Raw genomic sequence first — 16,255 nt, forward strand, 5'->3', positions numbered from 1 at the left:
GATAGATAGATAGATAGATAGATAGATGGATGGATGGATGGATGGATGGATGGATGGATGGATGGATGGATGGATGGATGGATAGATAGATAGATAGATAGATAGATAGATAGATAGATAGATAGATACCTGCAATCGACCTGACTCATGGCAACCTTTTGTACAACAGAACAAATAAAGCCTTGTCCTGTTTCAGCCTCAATATTCCTGGCATGTTTGAGTCCATCCCTGTGACCACTCTACCAGTTGACCTCACTGAGAATCTCGTTAGCTAGTCCTCTGCTTCACTAAAGACATTGTTTGTTGTTGATAGATGCCATCAAGTCAGTTCCGTCTGACTCATAGTGACCTACGTTCATCAGAATGAAACATTGCCCAGCCCTGCGCCATCCTCACAATCGCTTCTATTGTCGCAGCTCCTGTGTTAATCCACCATGTTGAGGACCTTCCTCTTTTTTGCTGCGTTCAACTTTACCAAGCACAATGTCCTTCTTCAGGGACTGGTCTGTCCAGACAATATGTCCAAAGTATGTAAGATGAGATCTTGCCATTCTTGCCTCTGAGGTACACGCTAGCACCAAATATGAGGCTTTAAAACGTTCGTGGAAAAATGGACTTGAAAGATAATGGAACTTTCCCATGCGCCTTTTGACACTCAGAAATACGTGAGCCACGCAGGTAGGTTCAACCCAATGACAACCAGGTGGTTGTGCCCTCAAAGAGACTCCAACCCACTGGCAGCCGTAGGAGAAACTCAAGGCTGGCCTGATGGTTGGAAAAGCTGGGTGGCTGCTTGGGCCACTGTGCACATTCTGCTTGGTTCTGTGGTCTGTTGGCATGCTCTTGACATTTTTGGTAATTTAATTTTTAACCCATGTTTTATATGTGAATTCTGATTAGACAGCCCTGACTCGGTACTTCCTTAAACAGATTTAAAAATGAACAAAAAACCCCAACATTTTCTGCAACTTTTCTAATTTTCCATGGGAAGGCAGATTTCAATGACTAGTTTTTAAGCCCTGGTAAGCAGATGTTTGGGTTCAGATCTAGCTACACTCGAGTTATATATGCCTTCCAGTTTAATTTTTAGGAGCCAATTTTAGTAATTTGTATTAGAATTTACTGACTAACACATTAGGTTTCTCCAAGACTCTCTGTCTTTGGAGTTTTATACTTTGATTTTTTTCTGTTCACTTTAGGAATTATTTTATTTTGTGTTTTTCTATCTTTATTGTTGGTTTCTATTTTTCAAGGTAGATATCAAGTCATTAATTTTCAGTCCTTATTTTCTATTTTGACATTATCAATTAGGGCCATACAATTCCTTCCTTATAATAACTACATCACTTGTAGACCATATAAAAGCATACAGTGCAATTCTTCTATTAAATTAGTAGATATTATTTTTACTGCCATCCCATTCTATTTTAGGATCCCCATTATGATTTTTTTAGAGTAATAAATTGCTTACACATAAAGGCCCATCAATGTATAAGTGAACAGAGTTTGGGCTCTATCTTTTTGCTCTGGAATTTTCAGCTTATTTTGCTGTAGTTAGAAAAGGTGAGATTTTCTGGATTGGTTTTGATATTGATACATGATCTATTTTTGTAAATGGTTTGTATTTGCTTTCAAAGTATATGCATTCTCTAATTGTTAGGGATAGATTTATATGTGTGCTTCTTACCTGTATTATTTAAACCTTCTATTTCTATATTCTGTCTATAGTTCATTTATATCTCCTGAAGCTAGGTTGTTTTGGGCATATAGCCTCAGCTTTTGGGTTTTCCTTGCAAAATTTCCCTTTTATTAGTGTGTTGTTGGTAAGTGCCATCAAGCTGGTTCTGACTTATGAGCAACAGGAGAAAACACCGCCCTATCCTTCTCATATTATTTGCTCAATGTACAGATGGAAAGGACAGAGCCCCTGATACACACTTCCTAATTTTAAATCATGCAGTCTTCCCTTGTTCTGTTCTAATGAGTGCTTCCTGGTCTGTATTCAGGCTCTGCGTGAGCACAATGCAGTGTTCTAGAATTCCCAGCCTTCTTATGTTATCCATCACTTATTTTTCACAGTCCACACAAATGAATGTATTTGTATAGTCAATAAAGCAGAAGTGAAGATGTTTCTACTATTCTCTACATTCAGCCAAGATACATTTGATGTCAGTAATGATATTGTTTGTGCAACATTCTCTTCTGAATCCCATTTGAATTTCTGGTAGCTCCCTGTGCATGTATGGCTTCATGTGTTGTTGAATTGTCTTAGCAAAATTTTACTTGCAGGTAATATTAATGATATTGTTCAATAATTCTCTAATTATGTTGGATCACCTTTCTTTGGAATGGCTACAAAAATACTGATTTTTTTCCCAGTAGTTGTCCAGGTAACCATCTTCCAAATTTCATGGCAGAGCTAAGTGAATGCTCCCCTTGCTTCAGCAGCTCACTGAAATTTTTTAGCTATTTTATCAATTCTTGGAGTCTTGTTTTGGGGTAATGCCATCAGTGCAGCTTGGGCTGCTTCTGTCAGTAAAATACGTTCTTGATCACATATACTCACTCTTTAAAGTGGTTGAATGTCGATAAGTTCTTTATCATTTGAGTCACTCTGTGTATTCTTCCATCTTTTTTGGATGCTTCCTGTATCATTCAATATGTTTCCCCCCAAAAAATCCTTCATTATTACAACTCAAGACTTGAACTTGGTCTTCAGTTCTATCCATTTTGAGAAATACTGGGTGTGTCCTTCTGATTCCAGATCTTTGCATAGTTCATTATATTACTTTGCTTTGTTTTTCTTGATCGTCATAGTGTAGTATATTCATATTTGTTAATGTATGTTAGTCTCAAAATTTCCTCTGGTAGTAGTTGAGCCATATCAGGTTTCCTTTGCTTAATATTTGCCTATATACTTAATTCTATCCTACTCCTGGCACCTTTTCTGTACCATTTTGTTTTAGGAAGATTCCTTCCATCTGAGGAGCTCTGGTGGCACAGTGGTTAAAACACTTGACTACTAATTTAAAGTTCAGTTGTTACAACACACGAGCTCCACAAGAGAAAGAAAATGCACAGCCTTGGAAACCCTATGGGGCAGTTCTACTCGGTCCTACATGGTTGCTGTGAGCTGAGATGGATTTGATGGTAGTAGGTTTGGTTTGTTGGTCATCTGTGTGGAAGCTGATCACCCGGCCTGTCTTCCTCGGTGCCTCTAAGTGGGTTTGACCAGCTAACTTTTAGTTTTGTAGTAGAGTACAAACCATGTATCCACCCAGGGATTTTAATCTAATCACACTGACTTCCTTTGGGCCCGAATTTGTATGACATATTTCTAGTGCCCCCCCTCTCCATTTTGCTTTCAAAAATTTATGGTTCTACATTTTTATATTATATATATATATATACATATATATATACATACATATACATACATGTAATAAGCAGTATGCTTGAGTGTGTGTCAGTCAATGAAGTGTGAGAATCTTTGTCGTTAACTGTTCCATTTAGTTCACTTTCATTTCATGCAGTGCCAGGCATGCTTTAGTTTCCATGCACCATCCTCTTATTTACTTCCTGCTTATTTCTTGTAGTTGAATATTAAAGCAATGAGCTCAAACCATCCACCAATGTGAGACTAGCATAGCACAGACAGTGTTTCATTCTGGAATACAGGAGGTGTCCATGAGTTAGAACTGACGTAACATCAACTAACAACAATAATAAGTGTAACTAAATTTTCTTAATTTTTTTCCAACTATACAGCCATATATATCTGACTTATCTGTCATGAGATTTTCCCCCCTCTTCTTTCAGAAATGACAATAAATATGGCAATTATTGAGTGGCTTAGATAAGTAAAGGAGCCCTCATGGCTCTCTCAGGTAAGCTTTGGGCTCCTAACCATAAGGTTGGTCATTCAGATCCACTACCTTCTCCTCAGGAGCAAGATGAGGCTAAATGCTTCTGAAAAGATTGACAGCCTTGGAAACCCTATTTAGGTTTGCTGTGTGTCACAATCGACTTGCAGGCCATGGGTCTATAGTATTGGCACTAAGCTAACTTTCATAGTTCAGACTCCTTCAGTCCATATAAGCTCTTAATGCTCCCTCAGTGCCCCCTTTACATGTTATATTTACTGCCATTTTGCAAGTGACTAGCCTGGTCCTCACAGAGGTTAAACAACTTAAACTAAAGTCTATCAAATTCCCAAATCTGTGTCCTTGGACTTCAAGATGCATCGCTCCTTCAACAACTCAGCTACCATTGGGCACCCAGGACCTTTGAGCCTTACACTAGCCCTTCTAGGCTTTCTGCATCTAAAATTATTTTCTCCGGACAAGTTCCACTAGTAAACATTATCACACATTTAGGTTAAAGTATCATGTCATTAGAGAATTCGTATTTTCGGCCTTATCCCTAAGTGAAGTAAAACAGTACATCTTGCGGAACACATTCACAAGTGGTCAGAAGATATTTTGGGAGCAGGAAGCTTGCTGATGCCTCTGAAGTCAGGCCCTACAGACTGCTCATCTCCTTTCTCTGCCTCTAAGCCTGACCTTTGTAAGGATTATCGGCTTCTTTGCTCTCCACTCCTGGAGCTGTGATTGCCTCCTCAGATGGAAAACAAGAAAAGGAACTAACGCTACAAATGATGCAATAGTGAGTCAGCTGAAGACAATGATAATGCACTTATTCCCAGATGACAATTATGTATAGCATAAACTGTCCTTCATCAAATGCAGGATGTGAACAAGGGTTAGTAGTCTTATATTGATTTTTCAAAAATCACATTTTTCAACATAGTTCAGAAGGTTTTGATTTTTTGGTTGTTTTGTTTTTTTAAAGTAAGATAGATGATATGAGAAAGGGATGGGATTAGATACCATATTTCAAACGTAATTTAGCATAGTGTAACTGGCTTCCTGGTAATAATTATCTTTTTTGATTCATACATATAAGCATTGGTGATCAACTTAGGGGAAGTAGTATTACTTCTCTTTTTTCCCCTGGTTGTCTTTTGTCCTTTTTGTATTTATCTAAAGGTTGGAGGAGAAAGAGAAAGTTTACTGAAGGGGAAGCTTTGAAAAGAAGTCCCAGGGGACCTTAGCTAGTCTAAAAGCTGGTTGTCATGTTTATACCAAGTTTATCTAGTAATTACAATTACTAGCAATTATATCTAGTATTTATCATTGCTTTAACAAGAGTTCTTTAAATTATTTAAAAATGGGTTAATTATAACCTTTTGCTTTGTGACTGTTGATGTAATAGCTTTGATAGGGCACAAATACTACTAACTGGAAATAATTGATGATTTTGAATAGTGAGCACATTATTAAAAATGATGGATTTATTCAAGCATGTTGAATAATGCAAGCATGAATGAGATGTGCATATTATTATAAGATATTATCGCTTTGAACAATTTGGTCCTTAGTTATCACCAGAGCTAAAAGGGAAATAAAATGATACATTTTAGAAAACTCTAATTTTCTTACTGTTTTATGACTATAATGCAAAATCAAAGTTAATGATTAAATAATTTTATTTACTATTGTTAATGTGCTCATTAATATTTAGTAATTAATAATGAAAGTCATAATTAATGAATAGGGATGAAATCCTACATATTATCAATTGGCAACCTGCAAAGCAGATTAAAATATCTAACAATCCAACCAAATAGATTCTGTCTTTGTTCTTGTATTTTGAATATACCATTGTTAAAAAGGTATAATTTCCAGTTACTAGAAGCTCCTATTTATGTTTAAAATGTTCTGATGACACTAAAATAAATAGAGTTGAAAATTTCAGGCCAAAAAAGATATTAAATTATATATAAACCATTAGAAAATACTGCAGGGTCATTATCAGGAAGATTATTAGCTGAATGCAAATTAACCTTTGCAAAATGGTTGAAAATACAGAGAGCTGTGAAAAAGTAGCCTAAAGGGAGTTCAAGATTATTTTCTGATATTATGTATTAATCACTCATCCATTCAAAGGTTTATTTTACACAAGATGCTAGAGTATTAAACCAAAAATCAAACCCACTGCCATCCGTCTTGATTCCAACTAGGAGCAATCCTGCAGGACTTACAGGAGCAAACAATAGTTCCATCTTTCTCCTGCAGACTTGGCTGGTGGGTTTGAACCACCAACCTGTGGTTGGCAGCCCAACACAACCCACGGTGCCACCAGACTCTGCTAGGCATTAAGAGTTCATCTGGAAAGAAGTCCAATATGGGTCTTGCTTGTACAGCACCTACAGCACAGGGTCTGCTGAGGAAAACAGAGAGGTAAACAGGGATCAGAAAGGGTGATTCACTTGCTAGATCATCACCATTCCCACCAATCATGAGTAGATACATCAGGGAGACTGAACTCAGTGCAAGGAACCCTGGTGGCCTTGTGGTTACCCATTGGACGAAGCCACCAGCCGCTCCAAAGGAGAAAGTTGGGGCTCTCTGTCCTGTCCCATAGGGTCACTGTGAGTCGGCATCGCCTTTAAGACAGTGAGAAAAGAATCCCAGCCAGAGGAGGGTTGGTGGAGATTGAAGGGAAAGTGAATATTGAAGCTAGCTAACTGAAAGACAGGGAATGTGACTGATGCATGGGCAGTCTATTCAAAGACCCAAAGACAAAAAGGAAAATGTTGGTTAATAGGAAATAAAAGAGACACAGACTCTCTGAAACACATTCCTGTTGACAAGCCACATGGAGCTACACTGATGGAACCAGAGCCCTGGAGCTAGAGGAGCCACGTGGAGACCCACGTCAGTGCTGAGATGCTTTCACTGCCACTGGATCCACAAGTCTGGGCACATTAAGCTATCTCTATGATGAAACTAGGCAATAATGACAGTAAGGAGTATAGCTTTAATGTAATACTGCTACATGTATATGGTTAGGCTTCCAGGTTGTTGGTCATGAAAAGTTGGACCTTTGGGACAATTTCAAGAGCAGAAAAGCAGTTTGGTGTGGAATTCGTGGTCTGGGCTATGTGATGGCTGAGGAAAGGATGCTTGTCTGGGAAGGAGTGTGAATGAGGGCGTGGGAATGGGAAGGCATAGGCGTGTTCAGAGGAATGACAGCCTAGTGAAGAATCTGGCCTGGGGATCTATTAGAATATTAAATTCATGTAAGACTGATTGTGAAAGCATTTGACAGCTGAGTAAGTGGTCTGGGTAGCCAGAGAAGGAGACAGGTAGATTGGTGTGTTAGACCGGGTAGACAAGGGAAACAAATTTGTAGACACTCATGTGTATTAGAAAGAGCTTTATATACAGAGTAATTGTATATTAAGAACACATCCCAGCCCAGTCCAGATCAAGTCCATAAGTCCGATATTAGCCCATATGTCTGATACCAGTCTGTAAATTCCTGTTCGGACTCAGGCAATACATGCCATAATTCAGAGAGCAGGAAGATCACAAGCCAGTAGGTGGAGCGTCTTGTGTATCCAGTGGTGGTGGAAGCATCTCAGCACCGACATGGGTCTCCATGTGGCTCCTCCAGCTCCAAGGCTCTGGCTGCATCAGCGTAGCTCCATCAGGCTTGTCATCAGGAATATCTCACCAGGGAGAGTGTGTATCTGGCTTCCAGTGAACTATTTATGTCCTTCAAGCTGTGACCTAATTGACAGGCTAGACTCCACCCCTTCACAAGTTGATGGGAGATTATGTAACTGCCACAATTGGCATCGATGATTGCGTGCAATCGTGTGGTTGTTCCAAGAAAACAGCCAGGGGAGATGGACTCTATGCAGAAATCCTGCATGCACACATGTCCACACAAACAGAAGAAGAAAGAGAGCGAGACGCCAAACCTTCCTTTAAAAACATTCAGATAGTAAGATACCTCAGTGATTCTCACTATTTGCACATGTAAAAAATAATTTTTCTTCCCCTTGAGCAAAGGGACTCTTGTACATCTGATATCCACTAATCATTCAATTCTGGCCACTGTAACATTATCATGCACTAAATATTGATCTAAGGGTAAAACACAGGATAGGCTTTAATTTTCTGTAAAATAGCAGTATGGATAAGGTACAAATCTCCACAACCACCCTCCACTTTCTCATATTACCTATTTAGTATCAAAAGATATAGGGTTCATACCAGAGGCCCTATTGCTATATAAAGAGTGCTTCCTACATGCAGAGCAAATGGTTTTCTAAGCATCTTCACGAGATGGACCCTGATTTCTTTTTGGATTATCTCAGAGACTGAGCTTCAAAGGTGATGTGGAGTCTGGCATTCCAAGTACCCAAGTCAAATGCCACTGATTGGATTTATGCAGAACAGATGTCAGAGGCCACCCGACAAATTGAGCATCCTTCTGCTGAAACTGATGACAAAGAAGGAAGGACACACAGGGATTAATTGTCAATTATGACTTAAAAAAACACATTTGTTTAGGATTACTCACATCTCTAAAGGTTATTTCACTACATGTTAAAAGTCTGTGCACATTAAGCCATCTCTATGTCTTCTCAAAAATGATGAAATGAGGCAATAATGCTAGTAGGGCATATAGCTTTAATTTAATATTGCTACATGCATGTGTACAGTAATGATAAAATCTTAATTTTCAGAAGGAAAAGATACAGGAAACATATTACTATTAACCATCAATCTGCTCATGTGTTTGTCAAATGGTGATTCATCGCTTTCAACATTGGACAGAGCATTATTCCCATCAATCCTACTTATCCCAGTTTCTAGAGTTCAGAGCAAAGTGGAAAACTGGAATAGGGTTCAGTAGACAACCAGACAATTACTTTTTTTTAGAATATGAATGCATAAAACTCAAGAGAGAGAACTAAACAAACTGAAATTACTTGGACTGAGAAAAAAATATTCAAGTATATGAAAGCCATTCTGAGAAAAATACAAGTAGTATAAGAAAAAAAACTCTAGCCAAAAGATATGGATTTTTCAGTAGATATGGTGGGGGTGGGGGGTGGGATTTGGTAAGCTCACATCGAGTCATAGCGACCCTATAGGACAGGATAGGACTGCCCCTGTGGGTTTCTGAGACTGTAACTCTACAGAAGTAAAAATCTTCGTATTTCTCCCACAGAGCTGACTGGTAATTTTCAAATGCTGACCTGGTGGGCTTCTGCCCTGATGGTGGTTATGTCTTGGAATGCTAATCACAAGGTCAGCCCTTTGAAACCACCGGCCTCCCTTCACGGGATAATAATGAGGCTTTTTACTCCGGTGAAGAGTTAGAATCTCAGAAACCCACAGGGGCAGTTCTACCCTGTCCTGTGGGGTTGCTATGAGTCAGAATCGACTGGATGGCTGTGAGTCCTTTGGATGGGGAGTGGACGGATTGTGACTTACTTAGTGTTCATTAGAAAGCCTATATGATTGGGGGGGCAGATATTTAAAAGTAGGATGGAATCATGTTCATTTATTCACTCATTCAGTCACTCCAAAAATATCTATTTAGCAGAAATGATGTACTGTGGACGAAAGAAGTTCTGGCTGCCCCATGGGTTAGGGTTGCTAAGTGCAGCGTTAGCACCCTCCACCTCTCTATCTGTGGGCAAAGGATGTACAATCTCAGAACCTCTCTGCTCTGGTAAAGATGTACAAACTTGGAAACATTACTTAGGGTCACTGTGAGTCAGTGTCAACTCCATGGCGGTGGGTGTCTAGGCTGTATGTGCAGTGGTGGCGCGGTGGGAGAATTCTCAACGCCCATGCAGGAGACTGAGGTTGGTTGCCTTGGCAGCATGCTTCAAATCTGCTATCACTCAATTGTCAGTGGAGACGGGAGCAGGGGCTTCACTTGGGTCGCTGTCACCCCCATGGACCTCCTCCTGTCCCAGACCCCACAGAATAGTAAAATTTATGATCGATTTTAATCACGGAATAATATATAATAAGCATATGTATAAATTGCTTATATGCAACAGCTCATAGTCTCTGAATACTAACAACAAAATCATTTTGTAAAACCTTCCTGCCTTGAATGGCAACAGTATTCAGTACTGCATTGTGAAGGGGCTTCAAAAATTGTTGTGCAAAATGGAGCTACAAGATAATGGAATTTTCCAGGAATGTTTGTACTAACTGAACAGAAAACACCCCCCCCTTCCTTGAATTACTTCATTCTAAAATAAATAAATAAATAAATAATGCTAACAACTGGACAGAAGACATCCCCCCCCCCTTTCCTGAAATTACTTCATTCAAAAAAAAAACAAACAAGTTTTTGATATAGGTTGAAAAATACCAACTACCATAATAGTTAGATAAAACACCCAAAGAATTGGCAAAATTAACAACTATGATAACACTGGCAAGCAAAACAACAGCATGTGCTCAGAGCAGGTGCAAATGAAACCCCAGATTTAAAGCATCGTTTGCAGTGGATAATAATGACAGTCCCAACGAGAGCACATGAGCAGGCTTAAAAAACCTTTTAGCATAGAGTTTTAGCCCTCTATGTATATGGATACATGTAAGCCGGGCTTCTGAAAAAATGTTTAAACATTCATCTTCTGAAAAATTAAAAAGTCAAAGAAAATGATCTTGATATTTACCTACATATCAACCATCTTTTCACAAATAAAATAGCATCTTCTTTATTTTTGCAAACTTTAATTTCATGACAGAATAAACAAAAAATAATAAAAACCTCACAGATCACACAACATCTAAGCCCATTCCCAAATAAGGGAGGGGACAGGGTGTAAGGGCTTAAGTCCTGCAGTACACACAAGAACAAAAGAGGGGGAAAAACATTAGGTGTCAGCAGGTGGAGCTGGGTAGGATAGGGCCACTCAAGGCTGTTGTAGGAGTCACAGGGACACTAAACAGAGGGCCCAAGGTTGGAGAGTAGAATGGCCTAATCTACTTCTTCTGTGCGAGAACCTCATCAAGAACAGTAGCACTGGGCACCTTGGCTGTCACTGTATCTTCCTCAAGGCTCTTGTAGGATTCTCTAAACTCCTCGTGGGTGATGTCATCAGGATTTCTGGTCCAAATGAGCTTCATTTTGTTTACTTCTTCCCGGTCAATGTGCTTCTCCTCAATTTTCCTGGTTTCCTTCTTCTTGTCCATACAGCTATCATCCTCCTCATCTGAGCCCACATCTTCCATCTTCGGCTTTGCCTCATCGTTTTCTTCTTCTTTCTCTTCCTCTGCTTCAGCATCACTGATTTTCTTTCAGATAAGGGATGATGGGGTATCCTAGGAACCGGGAGTGCTCTGTCACTTCTTCTTTACTCACCTTCCCTCTAAGTACTCTCTCTGGTCTTCTGTGAGGTGCAGAATCACTTTGGTCCCCAACCCTTGGGCTCACCGTGGTCAGCGAAGGAGCCCCCAGAAGAAGACTCCTAGACATAATGCTCACCATCATGGTGATCGGTGATCCCAACCACTTTCTCTGCCACCAAGTAGGCAGAATAAAAGCCAACCCCAAATTGTCCCAAATCATGGAGATGCCTCCACCAGCCTGCAGACTCCCCATGAATGCTTTGGTACCAGACTTGGCCATGGTTCCCAGATAGTTGATGATATCAGCCTAGGTCATGCCAATGCCTGTATCCACTTGAGTTAGGGTGTGCTCTGGGAGGGTTAGGGATGCTGCAAATTTTTAGCTCTTTACCACTGTCCAACTTGGAAGAGTCCATCAAGCTCTTATAGTGAATCTTGGCCAAGGCTTCAGAAGCATAACAAATCAGCTCCAGAAGGAACAGTTCCTTATCAAAATAGGAGGTATTGAGTTAGGCAATCTCTACCTACCAGGCAAAGGTCTCCACTTCCTCCTCTCCATGGTGCACTGCCTCAGGCATCTTGAAGAATTGCTGCTGAGTACCAGAGAGCAGTGGGTAGGGGCGTTTCACACAGATCACACATACCCGCTGGCTGCTCAGAGGTGACTCAAGAGACCTGCTCTTAATCATCTCATATGTTCTTTAATCCTTTGAATGGATTCAGATTTGCATCTGGTGTCATGCTGATTCTACATGAAGAAACTTTTAAACCAGTTCTTAGAATTTAAAGTCTGGGGGTAACAATTTTTCTCAATCTCCCCACCCCACCCCGCTGCCCCTTGCTGAAAGGTCTTTGTAGTCCCTTCTTTTAAAAAAGAGACCAGAGGAACTAGATGGTGCCTGACGACCACCTAGAACTATATGGAAAAGGGATCCTATTAGAAGACCCTGAATAGTATGGGAGAAAAATGTGGAACAAAGACCAATCTTTTTTTTTTTCTTTCTTTTTTTTTAGTGAGTGAGAGTGAGTGAGTGAGTGACTCAGTGAATGAGAGTGAGTGAGTGTGAGTGAGTGAGTGAGTGACTGTGAGTCAGTGAGAATGAGTGAGTGAGTGAGTCCAAAGACCAATCTTACTGCTCAGAGAAAGACAAGAGACCCTTGGTTACTCTTCAGATTGGGACTTGAACCCATCACTCTGATAAAATAATCACCCATTTAAGATCAGAGGTGCGGCAGCATCTACTGAAGGACAAAGTTCACAGGGTTAGGAAACACAGGAGAAAGCAGAAGAGGGGATGGATGGCACATTGAAGGCATTGCAGTGTTTGAGCTGAAACAATGTGTGTATGAGTTGTTGAATGTTAAACTTTTAATCTGCTCTGTAAACCTTCACCTGACTCATAATTTTTACAAAAGTATAAAGGTATTTTGATGCATTTAAGATTTAAAGATAATTATAATAACTATTAATGCTTTAAGATGTCATTATATTATCTTGGATCTTGAATAAATTCTAAGATTTCCATTATAATTCTGATCCTCACTTCTCTTTGTAATATGTCTTTTTTTCTGATTACTTTTTGTATTTTCACCTCTCATTTTCAGAAATTTGACTTTTATGTGATTTGGTGCGATTTTCTTTTTTATTTTCTTCCTTAGGCTAATTGAGCCAGTTGGCTTTGTGGATTAATTCAAATGTAATCAAATGTGAATTACTGGGGTGGGGGCATTCTTTCTTTCTTTTTCTGTTATTCCCTCCTCTCTCTCTTTTTTTTTTGTACTTTCAATGCCTTCCATGTGAGATGTCTGGGTTTTATCCCACAGGTCATCAAAAGTCTTACTAAGGTTGTTTTGGGGGTTTTACTTTGGCCTTTTTCCTGTGGGTGCTTCATTTAGAAAAGTTCCTAAGCTATGTGTGCATGTTTACTTCCAGTGACTGATATGCTATCATTCTCATTCAGGTGGATTTATTGTATTGTTATCTGTGAACATTTCACTTTTTAAATATATAATCCATGCCTTTCTTTACTGTGTTTCTGTTCTTCTTTGAATATCTGAATGCACTTAGAAGGTCTTTGGTTGTTTAATTCCATAATCTTTTCTCTCCCTACATTTGCTTGAGTGAATCTTTTCCTGTTTTTGGCACTCTAAAATTCCTTGATAAGACTGTTAAAAATAAAACAATTAATTTCTTGACCTGCCGAGTCATTTGCATTCTGGACATATTGATTTTGTGTTGTTTAGTGTCTCCATGAGTCAGAATCAACTCCATGATAGTGAGTTTTTCAGTTTTGTGTTTGGTTGGTATCTGGATTTTTTTCTTTCAAAAAAAAAAAAAAAAAGGAAGTAGGCAGTTATGTTACTCTTACTTCAGTTTGATACTTTTGGAACTTCTTTCTAAACTGTATTAATGTGGAAATTGAATAGTCTTTACTCAAGGGATTGTGAAGCTCCACCATTAAAGTATGGACTTTCTAGGGTCTCAATGGGAGGCACTGAATGTTCAGTAAAGCCTCTCTACTGCAGCTGGTAGGAGCACAAGTGATTTTCATTCTTGCACGCTCTTAGGGAATAGTAAAAGCTCACGTTCGCCTGGTTGTTCATTGACTGACTTCTTGGCACTTTGTCTTATGTCTGCACATTTTGTGTTCAGCAAAGGCTTACTGAGTCCTCTATACACATTTGTGTAGCTCCATTTTTGTGCACCTCATTCCTTTCTGGAATTCTCTCCTTCAAATCCCAGCTACCTTAGACTACCTGTATTGATTTCTATCTCCTCTACTCAGAGAAAAAAATTGCAATCTGTGATCAATAATAATCATTTAGAAAAAAAGGTTGACGTTTATCTTAAGGCTACCATCAATTGTTTCTTCTCTCAAGAGCCCTGTGCTGCTTTGTGCAATGTTTGAAGGCACCTGTGTAATGTATTTTGTCCAAACTCCTGCTTAAAGTTACAAGAGATTATACATCATGATTAGAAGTGGAACTCGCCCACTAGCTGAATTTTTTTCCATTCTAAATTAATGGTTGACTCTTGAGTTCTTAGTCTAACAAGATTAGAAGTTCCTTATTTTGAAATGATTAATATTTATTGCTTTTGAATGGCTCACTATATTATTACAATAGTTGGCCTTATAATAGTTGGCAATTCCATATTTTGAAAAAGAAACCATATAGAACTATGCCTTCTCGGTAAAACCTATTTTGGGAATTCCATTCACATACTTGGAATTAATTTTCAGTATACCTGCTTGCCTCGAAGACTAGAAATCTATTGTAAATTAATTCTTGTTGTAAAGACTAACGCCAGGAGGTAGGTAGGCATATTGAATCTTATTTCTCTTTCACTTGTTTTTTCAAAAAAATATGATTCTTTGTTCTGTTCTAAGACGTTTGATTTTGAACCATATGGTATGGTTCTTTGGCACAGAATATAACTATACTGTGTGAATTTTTAAAAATCCATCTCCACAGAAGTTTTAAGTGGTTCAGAGGTTTACATTGTTTTTGAAAAACTGTTGTTATAACTCTTTTGAATTTTATAGGAGCTTTTTGTGAATATTAATACCTTTGATCTTTAACTTTTCAGACAAGCATATTTATTGTCCATTGATGGCTATCTCAGGTAACAAAAATGCCAATATTTTCTGAGGTTTTTGTTTGTTTTGTTTTTCAGACCATTAACTTGGGTTTGAGATGCATTCAATTCTCGGGAGACGGTGGGTAATTTCTGGATCTTGTCTGTGCAAGTTCTGAACGGAAAGGTTTGCAGATGCTTCCCGGTAGTCCCGGCTCCAGGAGGCAGGGTCTGGAGTGGGGCTTCTTTAGCAACATCCCATCCTCTTTGAGTGAAGACATTAGCCCGAAGGAAGGGGAATTTTCCACAACAATGAGTGGAAGAAATCCGTTTTCAGAAGAAGGAAGGAGAGATTCTAAGCAGGCAATAACAGAGGCAGACTTAAAGATAAACATTAAAGACAAAAAGTAAATTGAAAACAAAACACCCAGAAAATGCAGAACACAGAAATAGAATTTATAAATCGAAGGGCAAGTTAAAATAAAATAAAAACCACTGTCTTAGGGAAAATGCCACATGGAATGACAAGGAACCAAGGAATCCTAAAAAGAAAGCTAGAAAAGCTGAGGCAAGGATTTTCCTAGAGCGACAGAGTATTCCCTAAGAGATGGTGCCCTGAACGTAGACTTCTAACTTTCACTCCTAAACTAGGAGGAACTAAATCTCTGTTCCTGACAGCCGCTCACTGGTGGTGTTTCTGTTTCAGGAGCACTAGCAAACTAAAGCAAGATCCAAGCAAGGAGATGGGCTACCAACTCGCACTAAGGTTGTTATGAGAAGAGTCAACACAAATTGACTTTGATACAGTGCAAATAAATACAGCCGTGCTCAAGACATATGTAATGAATTTGTAGATGCAAAAGGATGTTTTAAAATATTATTAGGGACTTCTCTGTATAACTATAAAACCTGCTTGAAGAAAATTTTCACAGCTTTCCTAAGGCTCATTAACCAAAAACTCCAAACTCACTGCTATCCAGTCAATGCTGACTCTTAGCGACCCCCTGTGGGTTTCCGAGACTGTAACTGTTTATGGGAGTAGAAAGCCCAGTCTTTCTCCCCCAGAGCTGCTGGTGGTTTTGAACTGCTGACCATATGGACCACACCCCAACGTGCAACCACTGTACCACCAGGACACCTTGTGTGTGTGCGTGTGGTGGTGGTGGGGGCTGTCATTAAAGAGCCTATAAATTCTTGAGCAATGCAATATTTTCAATGCCCAAACTTCTCAGTTAATGTATAGATGTAGCTGCCTTGTTGTCTTCCAGTTCTGAATTGACTTCTCACGTCAACTTAAACTCATCCTTTAAATCTCAATTACATTTAAAAAATTGGACATCCCCTTACAGAAGGGCTGCGGGGAGGTGAGGAGCAAATCGGAGTGCAGTGTAGTAACAATGAAATATGCAATTTTCCTCTGATTCTTAAATGCTTCCTC

General features: G+C 39.2%; 1 pseudogene; it reads right to left on the reverse strand.

Moving 5' to 3' along the window:
- Positions 1 to 10,874: 10,874 nt before the first annotated feature.
- LOC101650325 lies at positions 10,875 to 11,818 on the reverse strand (annotated as a pseudogene).
- Positions 11,819 to 16,255: the final 4,437 nt, after the last annotated feature.

Source organism: Echinops telfairi, unplaced genomic scaffold (genome assembly GCF_000313985.2).
Source record: "Echinops telfairi isolate 266 unplaced genomic scaffold, ASM31398v2 ScPeMD7_3533;HRSCAF=4204_0, whole genome shotgun sequence".
In the NCBI taxonomy this organism is placed as follows: domain Eukaryota; kingdom Metazoa; phylum Chordata; class Mammalia; order Afrosoricida; family Tenrecidae; genus Echinops; species Echinops telfairi.